An 18,733-nucleotide genomic window follows, 5' to 3' on the forward strand; every position below is an offset into this window, starting at 1 on the left:
CATAAACAACATCTAATGTAGATGTGCCTAACTTGTTAAGTTGTTGCTGTAACTGTTCATTAACTTATTTAATTAATCTGGCTAACAAATAAGCATATGGAAGTTTTTTATATCTTCTCCAAGCAACAGTTTTTTTATTCGATCAACTTCTCGACCTAGTAAGATTTTTAATACTTTATCACTAACACATGCATTTACACAAAGCAAGACAGCAGTCACTAATCCAAAGAACAAGGCAGTTGTATCACAGTAACACACAAAGTGGCTGATACATAATATAAGTATCTTCACAATACAGCAAAGTGTGGAGAAAAACTAGCCAATTAAATCTGTGATTAAGGCTGTGGAAGATGCTGTATGAAAAGAGAAGTCATTAGGATTTGCAGTCAAGCAATACTGAAAGCATGTCCAAAATTTATAATCAAAATTTCTGGACAGCAATGACTTGATGATAAATGAGACATACAAAATACTAAAGAAAGAAAGAAAGAATTCAGTTCTGGATGTTAAGATGTGAAAGGAAATAAATGTGCATCCACTCCAAGTAATCCAAATGTAATTTATCACTAGCACTCTAACAGAAAAAAAAAACGAAGGAGGCATATTAAATCTTATGATCTGGATTCTTTCTTGGAACTTGAGCTATTTCATATTTTTGGCAATGTAAATGATCCACGAGAAAATCTGAATCCAACTGGTACTTTTTATAAGGAAAACTATTCTCCAGGATGGCATGCCATCTTGAAACACACAGAATGTATCAGTGTACAACTATTAAAAAATACTTTTGGGGGAAATCTCATTGTGCTGTGGTGCTTTGTCTTGAACCATGGTAACTGGGTTGTGGCTGAAAAGGGTTTATCGACCTGTGCACTTCCCAGGCTATCATACCGAAATAAATATATATGAAATACATTTCCACACCTTGAATAATTCAACAGAAGAATAACTTTACACATTAGACAGATATAAGCAACGTGAGCCAAAATGACATCAGGAAAGACAAAAACACTGCAGCTGCCAAGAATCCTGATGTTGGAGAAAATTCCATACTATGTAATCAGTCTCTTAAGCCCACAGCCCAACAAACCTGAATGACTCCAAATGTAAATGTTAGTTCTGTATTAAGCACTGCACATGCTGGTTTTTTTTGTCCTTGGGAGCCATAGTAATAAAATTCTGAGTCCCAGTGCAAAACAGTACACAGCCAAGTCTTGCATAACACAGTATGTGCATTTACTGATAAGGCAAATGCAACCAACTACAGTTTAAAAACAAAACTACAAAGTAGAACAATGCAGTGGCAGACTACTGTAACCAGATACATCTATAAAACACAAATAACTAACACCAGCTGCCCCATAGATATTACTGTGTGAAATATACCACAGGTCTCTAAGGAATGCAGAAGAGCTTTTGGCGGTCACTTCCTGAAAAAAGGCACTGTAAGTACCCAGCATGTTAAAGTCTGAGGGGAGGGACATGCCTCAAAATTCTAGTCTTTCTTAACCTATAAATCAGAGTAGCTCTTCTTCTGTTTCTTTTTGACAGCTTTCAAAAAACTGTTTTCCATATACATGCATGTGCCAGATATGTTGTATCTCCACCCAATGCCTTTTCTATACTATCGCCTATAAGTCAATTACACTACAAGAGGATTAATGGCACTGCAGCATATAGAGAGCACACAGTGACAGCAGGAGTCCAAAGGGAAATAGAATGCAAGACCCTTAAAACTCTGCCGGGGCACTACACAGCTTTTAAAGGACTGGATGCAAAACACAGCACAACACAAATGAAAGAGGGTTCCCTGACCCCATTCCTAAATGTGTACTGTCTCATGTAGTGTACTTAAGATGTTAATTTAAGAATAAGCCTGGTCTAAGATGAGAAGTAGCTTTCCATAACTTCTGCCCACATTTTCAGTCCTGACAACAGTGCAAATGCAGAGAGTTTGTTAAATTACAGTCTTCTTAGCAAGTGGTTTCCCCCTTTACAACTGCTACAGCCCTTCCTTGAAGGGAAGCTCACTTATAACAGTCAAGAAGAACCTGGACTTGGAAACTGTGCTTGAGAACTAGTACCCTACAAACATCTGAGGTGTGTATGGCTAGCTTGCCTAGTATTGTTACTAAGTTCCTATGAGCATTTTAAATGGGTGATTTAGGGAAAAGTCACAGCCCAGAAAAAAGCTACATATTTTTCCTGGCACCTCGTCCACAAAAGATCAGAGAGCACTAAATGACCTGAGCATCCATATTCCCCACCACAGCGTAGAGCAGACTCCTACAGGTAACTTAAATTCCAGTAACCACTCATGGAAAAAGAACCAAAGTCACCCAAATATATATGTACATTTTTACATTTAGTTTGTATCTCATTTGTTAAGCAAAAATGTCAACTAGGAATGAATTCTATTTTTAGAGCACACATCCAAGTCTTGTTTAACACAGCATTTGCATTTACTGAAAAGGCATATGTAACTAACTAAAGTTGTCAAGTCTATTCAATATTATTTATTTTATTTTCATTTTATGCATTTGTTAACCTGGTAAGCCATCTGTCCCTTTTAAGCAGTGACCCAGGAGCACTGTCCGGTTAAGTGACTTACTCAAGAGTCACACGGTAAGCAAATCGAGGTGAAAGGAATCAAACCTTATAACTCTGGACTACAGGAAGCAGTTTGTTAACAACTCAGAACCTTAATCCTCTGCAATAACTGAGAGATCCTCATGCTGTTGGTAATATCACAGTAGAAGTTCAGGCACTGGTGTTGAGATGAGGCATCACCCTAATAGGAAGAGTTAGCAGGAAACTCCCCATTTACAGTGAAAGGGGGGGGCAATCCCTACTGAGTATTGTCATTAAGTTTGTGTGATGTTCAACAGTTGGGGTACAGTCTTCTGTGGTCAGTTCAGGGGATCGGAGACCAAAACAAGTAAAAAGTGCTGCAGTAGAATGCAACACAGAAAATGGCAATATGAAACACTAACAGCAAAATGTGCAACTGCCACATTTTGGGCACTGTCCTGGAATCAGTGAATAGTAGTTAGAGGTTCCAAAAATGAATATTTTCTCCAGATTTTCCCCATATTCCTCTGGATGTACCAATGTAAAATTCCAGGAACAGCCGTAACGTGTGTGTGTGTGTGTGTGTGTGTGTGTGTGTGTGTGTGTGAATCTGTTTGGGGAAGCAAAACAAACAGCACCAGAACTACTTGTTCTAAAGACTTAAACATTGCCTGTGATATAAATAGGACCTGCTGGAGAGACAGGTATGTGAAGCTGAGGTCCTGCCTAACCCAATTCAAGTGTAATTTGGGCAATTGAATAAGTAACGGGAAATTCATCCCTGGTTTGGCACCTATGTCTCTAATGGACACAGGCACCCGGTAAATGGTTCATTCTGCCAGGAAAGGGCAGCACAGTACATCAGATATAAGACAGCACTGTCATTACCAGGAGGAAAGGGCAGCCCAGTACATAAGACAGGTTGGGTACATGTTGATCGACTTGACAACCTTTTCATCAAGTGCTGGTTAATCAACAAAATGGGTGAAACAACTTTTGACAAACCTTAAAGGTACTTTTTGTGTTTTTTTTTGCAAGTCAACCCCCTGCTGCACCTCCCTCCCCCATATGGAGGGACAACCCCATCCCTCATATTTAAATATACATACTCTGAGTGAAGGAAAAGTAATCTCCACTGCTGGCAAATGTAATTTTGTACAAATTACTTCTACCAGTCATCGATCGACTAAAGAGCAGTCAGTGGAAATACACACTCCTGTAAGACACAGAACAGCAGTATACTTTCTTGGGAGGCTAGAATGTTACATAAGATTTAGGATTGCACTGTCATTTCCTTGGGCAAAAGGGGAGCATGGTGTGTAAGATACATAACAGCACTGCCTTTACTTGGGGGAGCATGGTGTGTAAGATACATAACAGCACTGCCTTTATTTGGGGGAGCATGGTGTGTAAGATACATAACAGCACTGCCTTTACTTGGGGGAGCATGGTGTGTAAGATACATAACAGCACTGCCTTTATTTGGGGGAGCATGGTGTGTAAGATACATAACAGCACTGCCTTTACTTGGGGAGCATGGTGTGTAAGATACATAACAGCACTGCCTTTACTTGGGGAGCATGGTGTGTAAGATACATAACAGCACTGCCTTTACTTGGGGGAGCATGGTGTGTAAGATACATAACAGCACTGCCTTTACTTGGGGGAGCATGGTGTGTAAGATACATAACAGCACTGCCTTTACTTGGGGGAGCATGGTGTGTAAGATACATAACAGCACTGCCTTTACTTGGGGGAGCATGGTGTGTAAGATACATGACAGCACTGCCTTTACTTGGGGGAGCATGGTGTGTAAGATACATAACAGCACTGCCTTTACTTGGGGAAGCATGGTATGTAAGATAAACAACAGTATGGTCATTTCCTGGGGAAGGAGCACCATATTATGTAAGACACTGGACAGCACTGTCATTATAGGGGGAAAGGACGAGAAGCACATTACGTAAGGTATAGGACATCAATGTTACCCCAGGGAAGAAGGGAGAGTGATGTGCAAGGTATAGGACAGCACTGTGAACACGTGAGTGACAAGAAGCACATGACATGAGCTACAGGACACCATCACTAAGTAGGGGGAAAAGGAAACATCATATGCAAGTTAAAGGACACCGCCATCATTATCTGGGAGGAAAAGAAAGAACAGCAGATAAGATACAAGACAGTACCATCATTACCTGGGGTGAGGGAAGCAGAGTACATAAGAACAGGACAGCATAGCTATTACCTGGGAGTGGGGGTAGCTTAAAACATAAAAAACAGGGCAGCATTGTTATCACATGGGGGAGGGGGAGACCCATACATAAGGAAAAAAACACAGCACTGCCATTACCTGGGGAAGGGAAAGCACTGTGCAAAAGATACAGGACATCACTGTCATTACCTGGAAGAGGGTAGGGTGACATAATACACAGGATAAAGGACATCACTGTCATTACCTGGAGAGTGGAGGGGGATACATGACACACAAGATATAGGACATCACTGTCATTACCTGAGGGGGCATCACACGCAAGATATGGGACATCACTGTCATTACCTGGAGGATTGGGGGACAGGATACACAAGATACAGAACAGAACTGTCATTACCTGGAGGGTTGGAGGACAGGATACACAAGATACAGGACAGCACTGTCATTACCTGGAGGAGGGTGGGGACACGATACATTAGATACAGTGCATCACTGTCATTATCTGTAGGAAGGTAGGGGACACAATCCATAAAATACAGGACATCACTGTCATTACCTGGAGGGTGGGAAATAATAAACAGGATAAGGGATATTGCTGTCATTACCTGGAGGGAGAGGTATGATACACAGGATAAAGTACATCACTGTCATTACCTGGTGTAGGGTAGGGGACACAATACACAAGACACAGGGCAGCACCGGGACCATGGTAGAGCACCCAGATAGCCATGATGGGTTTGACTTAATGTCTGTTTAATTATTCTTGTTTTAGGTGTTAGTGAGATAGAATTTTGTCACTGCAAATTTCTCCCCCCCTCACCACCTACAGGGCCTATTACTATTCCAGGGGATTGTGTAACTCCCAATTATTACTGATATGTTGGTTAATAAGGCTCTATCTAAAGCTAAAAACACTGCCTCCATGGGACCAGATGGTGCCCCGGGCTGTGTCATACGTGAGCTCCAAAATGAATTAACCCTGCATCTGAATACCCTATTCAGTCTCAGCCTCTCGACAGGATACATGCCCATAGAATGGCACACAGCAACGGTGGTTCCGCTGCACAAGGGTGGGCCTACAACTGACCCTGGGAACTACCGACCAATAAACCTGACCAATCTGATCTGTAAGGCAATGGAGAAAATCATTATGGAACTCATAAATGGAGAGATTGGGAACCTCCAAACACTTGACCCCACACAGTTCGGCTTTGTCAAGGGCAGATCATGTCTCCTGAACCTGGTGGACTTCTTTGAGACAGTTACTCAGGTTATAGATAAGGGAAAGGAGGTACACACGGCTTACCTTGACCTTGCTAAAGCATTTGACACCATTCCCCATTCGGGTATTATTGATAAACTCACCAGCCTGGGCATAAACCCTTACATCACAAGATGGATCGCAAACTGGCTCTCAGACAGATCCCACAAAGTAAGAGTAGTGGGATCTATGTCCGAATCCAGACCAGTAACGAGCGGTGTGCCTCAGGGCTCTGTCCTGGGGCCCCTCCTGTTTGGCATATACTTCTCAGAAGTACAGGCAAGCACTGATGGGCTGTGGCTGACCAAGTTTGCGGACGACTGCAAACTGGGTGCTATAATAGAGTCTCCGGCCGACATGGATATCCTCCAGAAGGGCCTTAACGAGACTGAAGCATGGTGTCAAAGCCATGGTCTCAAGCTAAAATGCTAAAAAATGCGTAGTAATCCCCTTTGGAAAAAACAGAGTACCCGCGAACTACCACATAGGAGGTAACCCCCTGGAATCTGATGTAGTAATAAGGGATCTAGGGACCCAAGTAGATAGTCAGCTTTCCTTTGATAACTATGTTGCCAAGGTGGTTAGAAAATTCTTCTATGTGACCCATTTGATCACGAAAGGGTTCGCATCAAGATCTAAGGATGTAGTGGTGCTCTTCTACTCTTCCCTTATCAGACCCATTATTGAGTACAATGCACCAATTGGAATGTACCTGGCTAGGCATCTCCAGCAGCTGGAGAGATCACAGAGGTAACTCACTAAGAGGATTACTGGCCTCCAACAGTTGCCCTATGCAGCACGATTGAAAAAAATAAGGCTTTTCTCTGTTGCATACCGCCTACTCAGAGGCGATCTCTGTCTAACATACACAGCCATGTTCAACCCAGAACTGTTGAACATGCTCCATCTTAACAAAACCAAATCCACTCAAGCTACATGCTCTATGGATATAAACCTCAGCACAACAATGAATAGAACATGCTGGAGGGATGGATTCCCTTTGCAAAGACTTCCCTTGCTATGGAACAAGGTCCCGCTCTACATAAGACAGAGCCCCTCACTACCACTCTTCAAGAGGAACCTTGACGAGTGGATGGGTAACAGAAAGTTCACACCAGGGATCATACCAACAGCTCTACTAGATAGGGGCCAAGGGTACTAGCTGCTAGATCAAGGGCCTAGGGAAGTAACCAAAGGGGCAGTGAATACCGCACAACATGGCTGGGCTAATATATGCCTTCGGGCAGATAGCCCAGTACCTACCTATGAACCTATGTCAAACATATGGCTCAATAAATGATCACTGGTCATTGTAAAATTATCACAAACTGTGTTGAACAAACAGGATATATCAGGGGTCAGCTCAGCATAAAGCACATTTCTATACTTCATAAGAAGGACATTTGGCTGTAAGTTGTATAATCCTAAACACAGAGATAGTTGGACCACATCAGCCTACTGCTAGATCAGGGCTGCCCAAATTGTCTTGTTTCTGCTACTAGTTAGCTAACTGTAGCAAGGTCATTCAACTGACTGTGTTGGTGTTCTGTCCAGTGCAGGAATCATGACTGATAAATATGTCATCAAAAAGTACAGTTGTTTACACTTACCGTAAATGTAGATGTTCAAGTGTATTCACTGTTGCAGTCCTGACTTATGGGATTTGCTACTGTGGAGGCCCTTGGCTGGCCTAATTACAAAAGTAAAAATCTCCCTCCTCCTAAGGCTGGCAGATGTTCTATCCTGACATCAGTATGCTTGTGTATAAAGGTAGCCAGCTGATGCCATGACACCAGTTTTTTCTTCCCCCTGTAGAAGGTATGAGCCCCCAGGGTGAACCCTAAGCAAGGGTCAAAGGTAGAAAAAAGGGCCCTGCAGGGGATACACCCAGAGGGTCCTCTGATTAGTGAAGAAGACAGATGCAGACTACTACTGTAGGCAAAGGGGGGAGGAGCGAGGAGAAGAAGACTGCAGCAGTGAGTACACTTCAGCGTCAACATTTATGGGAGGTGAATACAACTGCACCATGTTCTTCATGATTCACTACTGCAGTCCTTACTTGTGCGATGATTCCCAAAGCTGAGATGAGGGTGGAAGGAAGATTTTGGGGAAGAGAGGATGCCCTGCTGGTGGCAATGGCAAATCCTGCTCTAGACTTGGAAAAGGCTGATAAGTGGTAGTGTCTGGTAAAGGTATGCACAGATTACCAGGTACAGCTTCCAAAATGTCTTTGGTAGGGACTCCTTTTAGGAAGGCAGCAGAGGTAGCAGTGGCCCTAGTAGAGTGAGTTCTGACAGCTTTAGGTGGCTTTTTGCCATGACGACTGCAACAAAATGAAATACAGTGATAGATCCACTTGGAGATCATCTGTTTGGAAACTGGTTTCCCTTCAGAGCCAATGGCAAAGGACACAAAAGTTGGTCTGATTTTCTGAAAGATTTAATTCTGTCAAAATAGTAGTGGAGCTGTCTGTGCACATCCAAGGAGTGTGGGATTCTTTTCTCCTGGTTCTGAGGCTTGGGAAGGAGGTGGGCAAGTGTACAGCTTGATTGAAGGATGTGACAGTGACCACCTTGAGCATAAAATATGGGTTAATCCTGAGTGATGCTCTGTCTTGGTGGAATATGAGAAAAGGTTCCACTGCCATGACAGCTTGCAGCTCAGAGACCCTCCTAGATGAGGTGATAGTCAGTAGAAGGGCAGTCTTCCAAGTTAAAAGAATTAGGGCAGCAGAAGCTGCTGGTTCAAAGGGAAGTAGTGTCATTTTTTTAAACAATAAAATTGAGATCCCATGGAGATATGGGTTGTGTCCTAGGAGGTCTGATGTGATTCACTCTGCTAAGGAACTGTTTCATCAGGGGGTGGGAAAGGATAGGAGGAAGAATAGGGATGTGAGCTGAAATGGCAGAGGCATGAATCATAATGGAAGAAAAGGATAGGCCTCTGTCAACCAGGGAAGTCAGGTAATCTAAAATGTCAGAGATTCTGGCTAAATTAGGAAGGAGGCCTTGCTGCTGACACCATATGGAGAATCTTTTCCACTTAGCTGAGTATGATTTCCTAGTACTAGGCCTTCTAGCCTCTTTGAGAATTTTTGAACTTGTCTGCTTAGGGTAAACTCAGAGGAGTATTTTGGGGAATTGTAAGAGTCTGTAGGTTGGGATGCACAAACCTCTTGTCCTGAGTCAGAAGGTCCACTCTCTGAAGTAACTGCCACAGATTTTCATTGGTTAAACTTCATAGCAGAGGATACCAGTGCTACATGGGCCACTATGAGGCTATCAGAATGACCCTTGGGCCTTCTTCCCTGATTTTTAGGAGTACCTGTGGAAGATGAGGCAGTGGAGAAAACACATAAAGGAAAAGGTGGCTCCAAAGGAAAAAGAAAGTATCAGTCCTAAGGGCTGTGGGTAGTTTCCTCCTGGAACAGAATCTTTTCAGGTGAGCATTTTCTTTGGTGGCAAAGAGGTCTGTCTGTGAGAATCCCCATTTCTGGACTATGCTGAGAAATATTTCCCAATGCAGGTGCCACTCATGGGAATGCATCAAGTTCTTGCTGAGATGATTTGCTCGAGTGTTTTGAGTCCCTGGGAGGTGCTGTGCCATGAGATGCAACCCTGGAGAATGAGATGTCTCATAAACCTACATAGCTAGTCCACAAAGAGGATAAGAGCCAGTGTCTCCTTGTTTGTTTATGTACCACATGACTGTGGTGTTGTCTGTTTTTACTAGCAGGATCCATGGTTTCCACTGTTCTTTGAAAGCTACTAGGCCCTTTTGAACTGCCATCAGTTCCTTCCAATTTATGTGCTTGTGTCTGCACTGATTTTTCCATCTTCCTTGGGACTGAAGGTGTTGGAAATGCAACCTCTGGCTGTCGGGTCTACTTCACGTTGTCGTAAGCTGACAATATCGAATCTGATATTGTCGCACAACAATATCGAAAGTAAAGAACATCATGCAAGTAAACGGAAAACTCCGTAAGGGGAGATTTCCATTTACCTCAATGTAGTGAGGTCTCGGAGTTGGTATATTTAAGTAGGAGGGGTGTGGGGGTTACAGTGGGGCTTGCCCCCCTGCCTACGCCATTTAGTTCTTTTTTATTTATTTATTTATTTTACGTTATTCGATGTTTTACTTAATTGATCAATAAAGTTCGACCTTTATTGATTCAATTAAGAAAACTTTCGATAATGTGATATAGATGCTGGTTGTCTATGAAGCATCTGTGGTTAAAGTTTGGCCCTGAGGGGTGAACCTGAACGGCAGACCCAGGTTTTGGGCACATGTCCAGTATCCAAATACCTCCTTGAACCAAGAGATCAGCTGAATTTCTGTCTCTAGGGACTGTGAGTGCTGGCACCACAGATGCTTGAGGTATCACCGGAGCTTTCTTGTGTGTAACCTGGCCAGAGGGATCATGAGGCTACAAGACACCATGTAGCCTAATGTTCTGAGGAATTCTCTGGCTAAGAGGCATTGTCTCTGCATAATGTTTTGTTCATAGTTCATTTTGGAAGCACTGAGTCAGGAGGGAGACCTTTTCTGGACAGAGGAAGGGCTTTTGAAGGGAGGAATCCAGCGGAGCCTCCAGGAAAAGTATCCTGGTGGATGGGTCTGTGCTGGATTTGTGAAGATTTATGGTGAACCCCAAGGAGGTGAGGAGGTCCTGAGTGAATGGCTACATGCTTGAGGAGCTTTGACGGACTTGTGACTAGAATGAGGCAGTTGTTTAGACAGGGGTAAATTTGGACCCCTTTTATTCTGCCGAAGGCATTCACAGTAGCTAAACACTTTGTGAAGTCCCTGGGAGCAGTAGACAAGCCAGAGGGCAGTGCAGAGAATTTAAAGTGACTGGTACCTGCTCTGAAATGATGAAAACTTCTGCAAGATTCCTCTATAGGAATGTGCAAGTAAGCATCTTTTAGTTCTATGCTGCCCATTAAGGCCTGTGGGACTATTATGGGAAGAAGTTTTTGAAGAGTCAACATTTTTGAATTTTGATACCAGCAGGGACTGATTGCGGTTAGAAAGATCTAGAATAGGGTGCCAAGAACCTTCCTTTCTGGGAACTATGAATAGCCTGGAATAAACCACTTCCCTATTTTGTGTTCTGGCACTGGTTCCACTTAGCCCTGTGAGTATAGGCTGTGAATCTGAGAAAGGGCCTCTGCTATTTGATTTTGTGGAATACCCGGGTAACCTGAGTATCTTAATGGCTCTTTGAAAATCAGCCTGTAACCATCTGAGATAACTTTCAGAACTCACTTGTCTAAGGTAATGAGAGACCAGTTTTCTTTGAACAGAGATAGCCTTCCTCCTATATTTTCTGGAGGGGGGGTGAGCAGGGGAAGGGAAGAGTCATTAATACTCTCTGCCAGGCCCCTGTGGTCTAGAACTGCCCTATCTTGGGGTTTCTGAGGATCACTGCCTGTGCCTTTGTGATTGATGCTGCCTTTGAGGCCTTTCCCTCTGAGGGTTTCCTTTGGCCACTTTTTGATTGAGAGGGGAAAGGACCAGTGCTTAGTGGAAAAATTCCTACTAAACCTTTGAGGCTAAACTTGGAGGAAGTCCTTGACAGTTTGCATAGATTTTGCTTTATCTTCCATCTTTTTGAGCATAGCTTCAGCTTTTGGCCCAAAGAAGACGTCCTTCTCCAGGGGTGCATCCAGAAGGTTGGATTTCACATGGTCTGGTAGGGTTTGTTCCATAAGCCAGGCATGTCTTCTAGTGACAGAACTAGATACAGCAGCTCAGCTAGAGGCCTCCATAGCATAATATCTGCAGTGTAATGAGTGTCTAGCCACCTGGGAACTGGAGTAGCAAAGTTCCAACAATTCCTTGAAAATGTTATTGTCCTCCAAGGAGAACATCTCTTGCTTCATTTTATCTAAAATACTTTGTTGGTATTTTATCATATGAAACTGGCAGTTAAGGGTCCTCATAGTTAAGGTAGCAGAAGTGTAAACTTTTTTACCAAACCTCCCAAAGGCCCTGTTTTCTTTGTCAGCAGGTAAAGAGTTTTTTCAAGAGCTGGCTCTTGCTTCCTTGGGACCTGGAGTGATCACCTTTGGGTCAGCAGAGGGATTTTTGAAGATGTATTTATGTGAGTCCAGCACCCTGTAAAACCTGTGTGGTTTTTGAGGGGCTGGAGGTAGAGTCTGGGTCAGGGAAGAGTCCATAAAAACATCCTGTACCACCTCCAATACAGGAGGAATAGCCAAATGTTTGTGTTCTGGGAGGACAAGGAACTCCCTAATCCTCTTTTTAGACTGTAGGTATTCCTGTGCTTCTCACTGGAAATGTTCCCTCATGGCAAGGAGTGTTTTCCCAAAGGTGATGTCTTTAGGAGGTGAAGCTGTAGGCAGATTCTCTTCAGAATCTGAATCTTCAAAAGAAGTAAGGAAGGGTCCCTCCTCAAAGACAGACAACTCCTGGACAGAATCCTCATCTGAAACAGAAGGTTCAGAGAAAACCTCAGGAGTAGAATCCTTCTTCCTTTTCCCTGGGGAAGACTCCAAAGGGGGTTGCCCAGCTCTGACTAAGGAGATAAGGTCTTCTGCTAACCTGACCAGGTTTTGCTAAAATCCTAGTGAGTAGGAGCCTGTAGGCCTAGTCCTAGGACCTGAGGTAGAACCCTTCTTAGAAGTAGCTTTGGCCTTCAGCCTAGGTATGTCCACAATCTTGTTGCCAGTCTCTTTGTAATGAAGAACTGATGCAGGCTGACACCTCGAAGGAATGTCACTGGTAAAAGATCACTCTTTAGAAGCCGAGGTGTGACGAGCAACTCCTGAACTGACCAATGAACTTAAAGCCAAGCCTGTGAAGAAGTTGAGGGATCTGATGCCATGTCAGATTCTGTGTGGGTCTCGACAGAGGCCTGCGCCACCACCTTGGTCACACAAGGTGGCTGCGAAAGCGTGTTGCCTTCCTCAGGGATAACCAGCCTTGGGGGACTGTCAGACAGTGAATGGTTGTCATCCAAGGCCATAAGATTGGGTCTTTTTTCCTTGCCCTTCCTACGCTTAGGGAGTTCAACCTCAGGATGACTGGAGGATGCCATCAAACGATGCAAGGTAGATGGCAGACTAAAATGCCTAGCTAAGATTTTGGCTCTTCGCCCGATAGTCCTAGAATTGAAACAGGTGCAAAAATGGCAACTAGGGACATCGTGATCCAGGCCTAGGCAGGTGACACACAATGTATGAAAGTCTTGATGTGAGATTTGCTTACCACAGTGGAAACAATTGTTAACTGCTAACCTTATCTGACATTGGTTAAAGCAAGAAAAAGAGTTCTGCAATGGGGTACTTAGCTTTAAATGATCTCTCTGCTGCAGACTGACTGACACACTGAAACACTTTTTCAGGCTCCGACAGCAAGAAAGTCATGGTGTCAGCTGGCTCCCTTTACACCCAAGTGTACTGACATCAGGACAGGATGCCTGCCAGCCTTAGGAGGTAGGACATTACTGCAGCAGTGAAATACAACAAACATCAGCAGAAAGGAAGGGCTAAACATATTTTTCCTAACAAGTCTCTACAGTGCTCTCCCATATGCTTCAGTCATACCATACTTTGCAGCTTTAGGTCTCACCTTGCACAACTCCCTTCCCTTTAGTTTACTTACTTGGAAACAGCCTGTTGTGCTTTTACTGCTCAGTTAGCAGCAGAACTGCAGACCTGTGACTGCAGTGTTTAAACTGCAGGCTATGCAGCTGAGGCAGCTTAAAGAAAACATGTTTCTGTAAAGTTTCTCATGAATTTTACAGCTTGGTTCTGCTGCTTACATCTTTATTTCAGTGGTTTAATGCCAATAATACCTGCATAAAAACAGAAATACCAGAAACATTACTTAGTCTTATCTTATCTTCACCATACTTGATGACAAGAGCCAGAGTGTAGATCTGCAGTAGAAATGGATTACAAGGGCAGAGTAAGCCTTCTTATACCTGAGCTCACCAAATGTGCACACACACACACACACACACACACACACACACACACACCAAGGTCAGCCTCAGTAACTTGCACAGCAACTTCCTAACCAGGTGATCAGACAGCACACACAACTTGATGGGAACTGCACTCTTGGCAAGTTCAGTTCCACATCTGAGGAATGTTAGTTACTTTACCGGCTGCAGCAGAAAGGTCCACACAACTCCTAGCCCTCAGATATGTAGCCTGGCAGTTCATGTCAGCAGTGAGTTGGCACAGCTTTATTCGGTTTTCACTAAGGAAATTGTTGTTTCTTTTTTTCAGTTTCTGGTGCTGGGTAAGTAATAACTGGTGAACCACCAATCTAATTCTCCACATCCGTGCTCACTACTGTCCTTCAGTTATCACTAGGGCTGATGTTTTTTCTCAACACCCTTACTCTACGGAAGAAGAGTTGCTGTCTACAGCCTTTCTCTCCCCAGCTTGCCCTTTTGCAGCCTAGCTCTTATGAACACAAAGGCACATCAATGATAAGAAATGAAGACCACATATACATTTTGTAGCAATAAGCAACACAAACAGCAAACTGACATGTAGCCAAATCTTTTTAATCATATAGCTGAAAGTCCGATAATTTCTCTTTTTAGCACGTTGGTATCTGCATTTCCTATTAGCTTGCTGTGTACTTGTATATATTCATCTGAACCTGCTGAAAAGTGTCTGCATGTTCTCCAGTTGTAACTACATCACCCTGGCTTTGTTGCTCTAATGTATACAACACAAAAAAAACACATGTATATACATGTATACAACACAAAAAAACCTGCACATGTATACAACACAAAAAACCTACATGTGTACAACACAAAAAACCTGCACATGTATACAACAAAAAAAAAACCTGCACATGTATACAACACAAAAAACCTACACATGACACAGCATGTTATGCTCTAGAAGTGCAGCAAGCAGTAACACTGAGCAGGCGTTTGACAACAAGCACTTATTTATTTCTATATGTTTGTGGACCCTGTATCTCTGTGACCATCCACATCCCCTATTAGCCCATTTTCCCCACAGCCCCAGCCTCCAAGGACACTGCAAGAGGGTGATGAGAGCCACTGATAAAGGAATTCATCCAGCATGGGTTAAAAGACCTTTTCTCTGCCTTTAACACCCTGTTGGCAAATACGCTCTAAAGACCATTAAAATCGGTTCATGCTGGTGCACACTTCTGTTCCTCGTTACTAATAAGAAAATGTACATGTACGTGTGATCCCTACTTATGGTGCTATACACTGCTCGGTGGGCTCATTCTCTCTAAGCCCTTCCTGCAAGAACTGCACTCCTACTCAGATGGTGCTCCTTCATCAGGATTCCATCACCCCCCCACCAAATGGACGTGCTGGCACTGGTTGTTCACTTTCATCCCCCATTGCACAGTTTCTGAAAAGCCCAGGTTCCTAAATGATTCCAGGTGCCACATGTCTTTTGTATTCAAATGAGACACTGAGGCACTGTGATGGGTTCAAGTTGTTTAATGTACATAAACACATTCAGAAGCTGTAACTGGAACGTATACTTAAACTGACTTGACTGACTCAATACTTCAAACACTGTTGCACGGGCATCTCCATTCATGCCTGCACTCACTCTGACTGACTATACAAAATGGCACTGATGTTGCACATGCTCAGTAACTTATATTCACGTGCTATCTAGCCACAGTGGCTGACTAGGTACAATACATGCAATGATCTACACCAGGTTGTTTGGGAGTAGTCAAGGCCAAAGATTCTGCACCACAAAAAGTTAACTATGCAAAGAAACTTTTAGCCAAGTTACAGAATCTCTGTTATAATCAGAAAATCATTCAGTACATGTCTGCGATGCATTACCATGGCAGTACACTTCATCTTTTAGTCACACCATCTCACATTTGAGGGAGACGGGCAGGACAGAGCTACCTATAGACAGCGGAGCATGCGTCATAGAATATGGAGGGGACAAATTGTTTGTGTCTTTTGGCTTTTCCCGGCTAGGGGTCGCCACAGTGGAACTCCGGTCCGCTAATGATTGGCAGTTGATTTTTACGTACCGGCTTGCCAGGCCTGATGCACAACCTTCAACGAAGATACGCCCATTCATGCATGTCTCCACGCAGAAGACGCTCTAGCTGAGAATCGAACCGGACAGCGTCTTACTGTGAGGCAACAATGCTACCGCAGCACCACCACCGCATGGAGGGGACAAATAAGAAACAAAAAGTAACAGCTTACTTACATACAGCAACGCATATCTGAAAAGCAGGAGTTTTTATGTAGAAGTACAGATCTACTTCCTGAACAGCAAGGATGTAAAAGAAATATAGTTTCTAGCATACAGCAAACAATTCTGTAAATTTAAATTCAACTTAGCTAGGAGGCGGTACCTTCCACTGTTAAATATCACAGTCAAAGGCAATGAAAACCTAGAGCTACCCGTGTGGTATCACATCACTGGTGTACCATTAACAATACATAACTGCACAAAAGTCCATGGCAGCCATGTGGCTCATTAGTAACAAAATTCATGCAGACATGAAGATAAAATACAGGGCAGTCCATACGTGACACAGGCAACACTGCAAAACCTCGAAAAAGAAAGAGTCGTGATGTTTGTTGCTTATACAAAACATTCTTTTTCTTCTACTAATCTATCACATTTGTAACTTAGAATAAATGGAATGGTCTCCATGAAACATTACTCAGAATGTCTATACACACTAGAAAACTTGTAAAACAGAAAACATCCACAAAACATTTGTCATGTAAAATGAAATGTGTGTCTACACACACACACACACACACACACACACACACACACACACACACACACACACACACACACACACACACAAAACTTCCCAGCTATAACTAAGCTATATTTCTTGTACAAAACTTTTCATAATTTTTAAGACATAAATGACTGAACTCCGTTAATTTACAGTAGTATCCTTATCCTGGTTTCTTCCCATAGAAATTAATATGACTTAGGTTTTTAGAACTTTCCAGCACAGTCCACCGCATTATGGCTTTATATTCTTTGAGCTACATGAAAAGAAATACTTTAGTCATATGACATAAAATAACAAATCTTAACCACCGACTAGTTACTGCCTATGCTATAACTATAAAAGCTCACTTGAATAAAAAGAGGCTGGCAACTGACAAAAATGTGTAGACCTACTGTTAATACTACAGCTATAAGCACAATGCTACATACACAAAATGAAATGACCACTAACTCTGCTGGAGACATTTAAGATCACAGCAAAATCTGCCAAAGAAGTAACTGATATTAGAATTAAAAGTTATTCCCTTCTGCTACTCCTGAACTGCAAGTTCTGCATTCTTCCTGAAGGAATTTTACAGCCAAAAACATACAAAGAAGAACAGCTGTTATCAGAGATGAAGACAAACTTTAGCAATGTGCCTGAACTGATGCAAAACTGCAGCCTGAACAGCAGCCCTCTTAATTTCTTCACGGTGACTAAACCAGCACGAGGAAAAATAGTCCCTTCTCTGGTTCACTCTAGTTTTAATAACAATAAACATACCTTCTACAAAAGGCAACCTTTACTCTTCCTGTAATTATTTCCACTTCTCCAGAACCTTTAAAGTATGCACAGCTGGAAGAGAAAGAAACAGTCGCATATTCCAAAATGTAGAAAGTCTGATTTAGTCTAAAGCAAAAACTACGCACTTCTGAACTGTCAGCCACTGCCCTCCCTTCTTTAGCAGGAGACTGGCCTCTGCTGTCTGTTCTGCTTCTGTGCACGCAGCTACTTGGCCAATACAATCACTTTTCTCATAGTATGCTGAGAGAAACAGTCTTGAGGGATACAGAACTCCACTTACAGTCCAAGAACTTTTTAATGACCCAGGACAAACTTCCTCAGAAAATAGAGCACATTTTTTCCTCCTTGAAGAAAAGGACTAGGCAGAAATCATAACACCGTCTGTGAATGGTGATTTGCTACTCTGCCAGATGGATCTATGACCCCAAACCTATGCAACTTCGACTACAACAGTCCAGCTTTAAAGTTTTTTACAACAGTCCAGGTTTAAAAGTTTTTTCTTTTATCAGTCAGTTTTTGCCAAAAAGAACAAATACCCCTTCTACTGTCATTGTGTATTGTTGTTGATCTACAAACATCAGCAAAGTATCATGTATCTTTTTTCCTGCGTGTGTGTGGGTGTGTGTGTGTTGGGGGGGTGTATTGCTATAAATCAGGATTTCTGATAAATGTCCTCATTTTGGGAGCTAAGCAACACAGTTTAGCAATAAAGAATTAATTTTACTTTCACTAATGTTTTTGGTTGAGATATTCTTGCCAGTTTACTTCTTGTCTCAAAGTTTCAAGTTCATTTAAAAGTTTGCAGAGTTGCTGCTACAGCATGGCTTCCTCCAGCCTACGTACTACAGGAAATCTCTCAGCCTCCCCTCCCTAGCTGTCATTGTTCTCATTCACTGATGCTCAGCGTGCATCACAGGCACACCCCCTCCCCAGAAAGTAATGCATTTCTGTACTCTGCTGCCTCAACTGACAACATGTACCGATAAAACAATGTCTAGTGGCTCAGAAACTGATGAGACATACTGAGCAGAACTACTGCCATCATTAGCTTACTTAAATGAGATTTTCTTACCTAATTTACTGCAGATCTTCCTCCATTAATCTGCCTGCAAGTACAGTGACTTGTTCGCGTA

At 42.8% G+C, this 18,733-nt stretch overlaps 1 protein-coding gene across 1 annotated transcript in view; it reads right to left on the reverse strand.

The window, feature by feature from the left end:
• The window catches only part of MCC (MCC regulator of WNT signaling pathway), a 1,047,208-nt gene extending 1,029,463 nt beyond the window's left edge, over positions 1-17,745 (reverse strand). The window contains exon 1 of the mRNA XM_044064211.1: positions 17,580-17,745. The gene's annotated coding sequence lies outside the window, so the exon portion shown is untranslated. The remainder of the gene's footprint in view (positions 1-17,579) is intronic.
• Between the last annotated feature and the right edge of the window lie 988 nt (positions 17,746-18,733).

This window comes from Protopterus annectens, chromosome 2.part2, assembly GCF_019279795.1.
Source record: "Protopterus annectens isolate FY-2018-M chromosome 2.part2, PAN1.0, whole genome shotgun sequence".
Taxonomy (NCBI): domain Eukaryota; kingdom Metazoa; phylum Chordata; order Ceratodontiformes; family Protopteridae; genus Protopterus; species Protopterus annectens.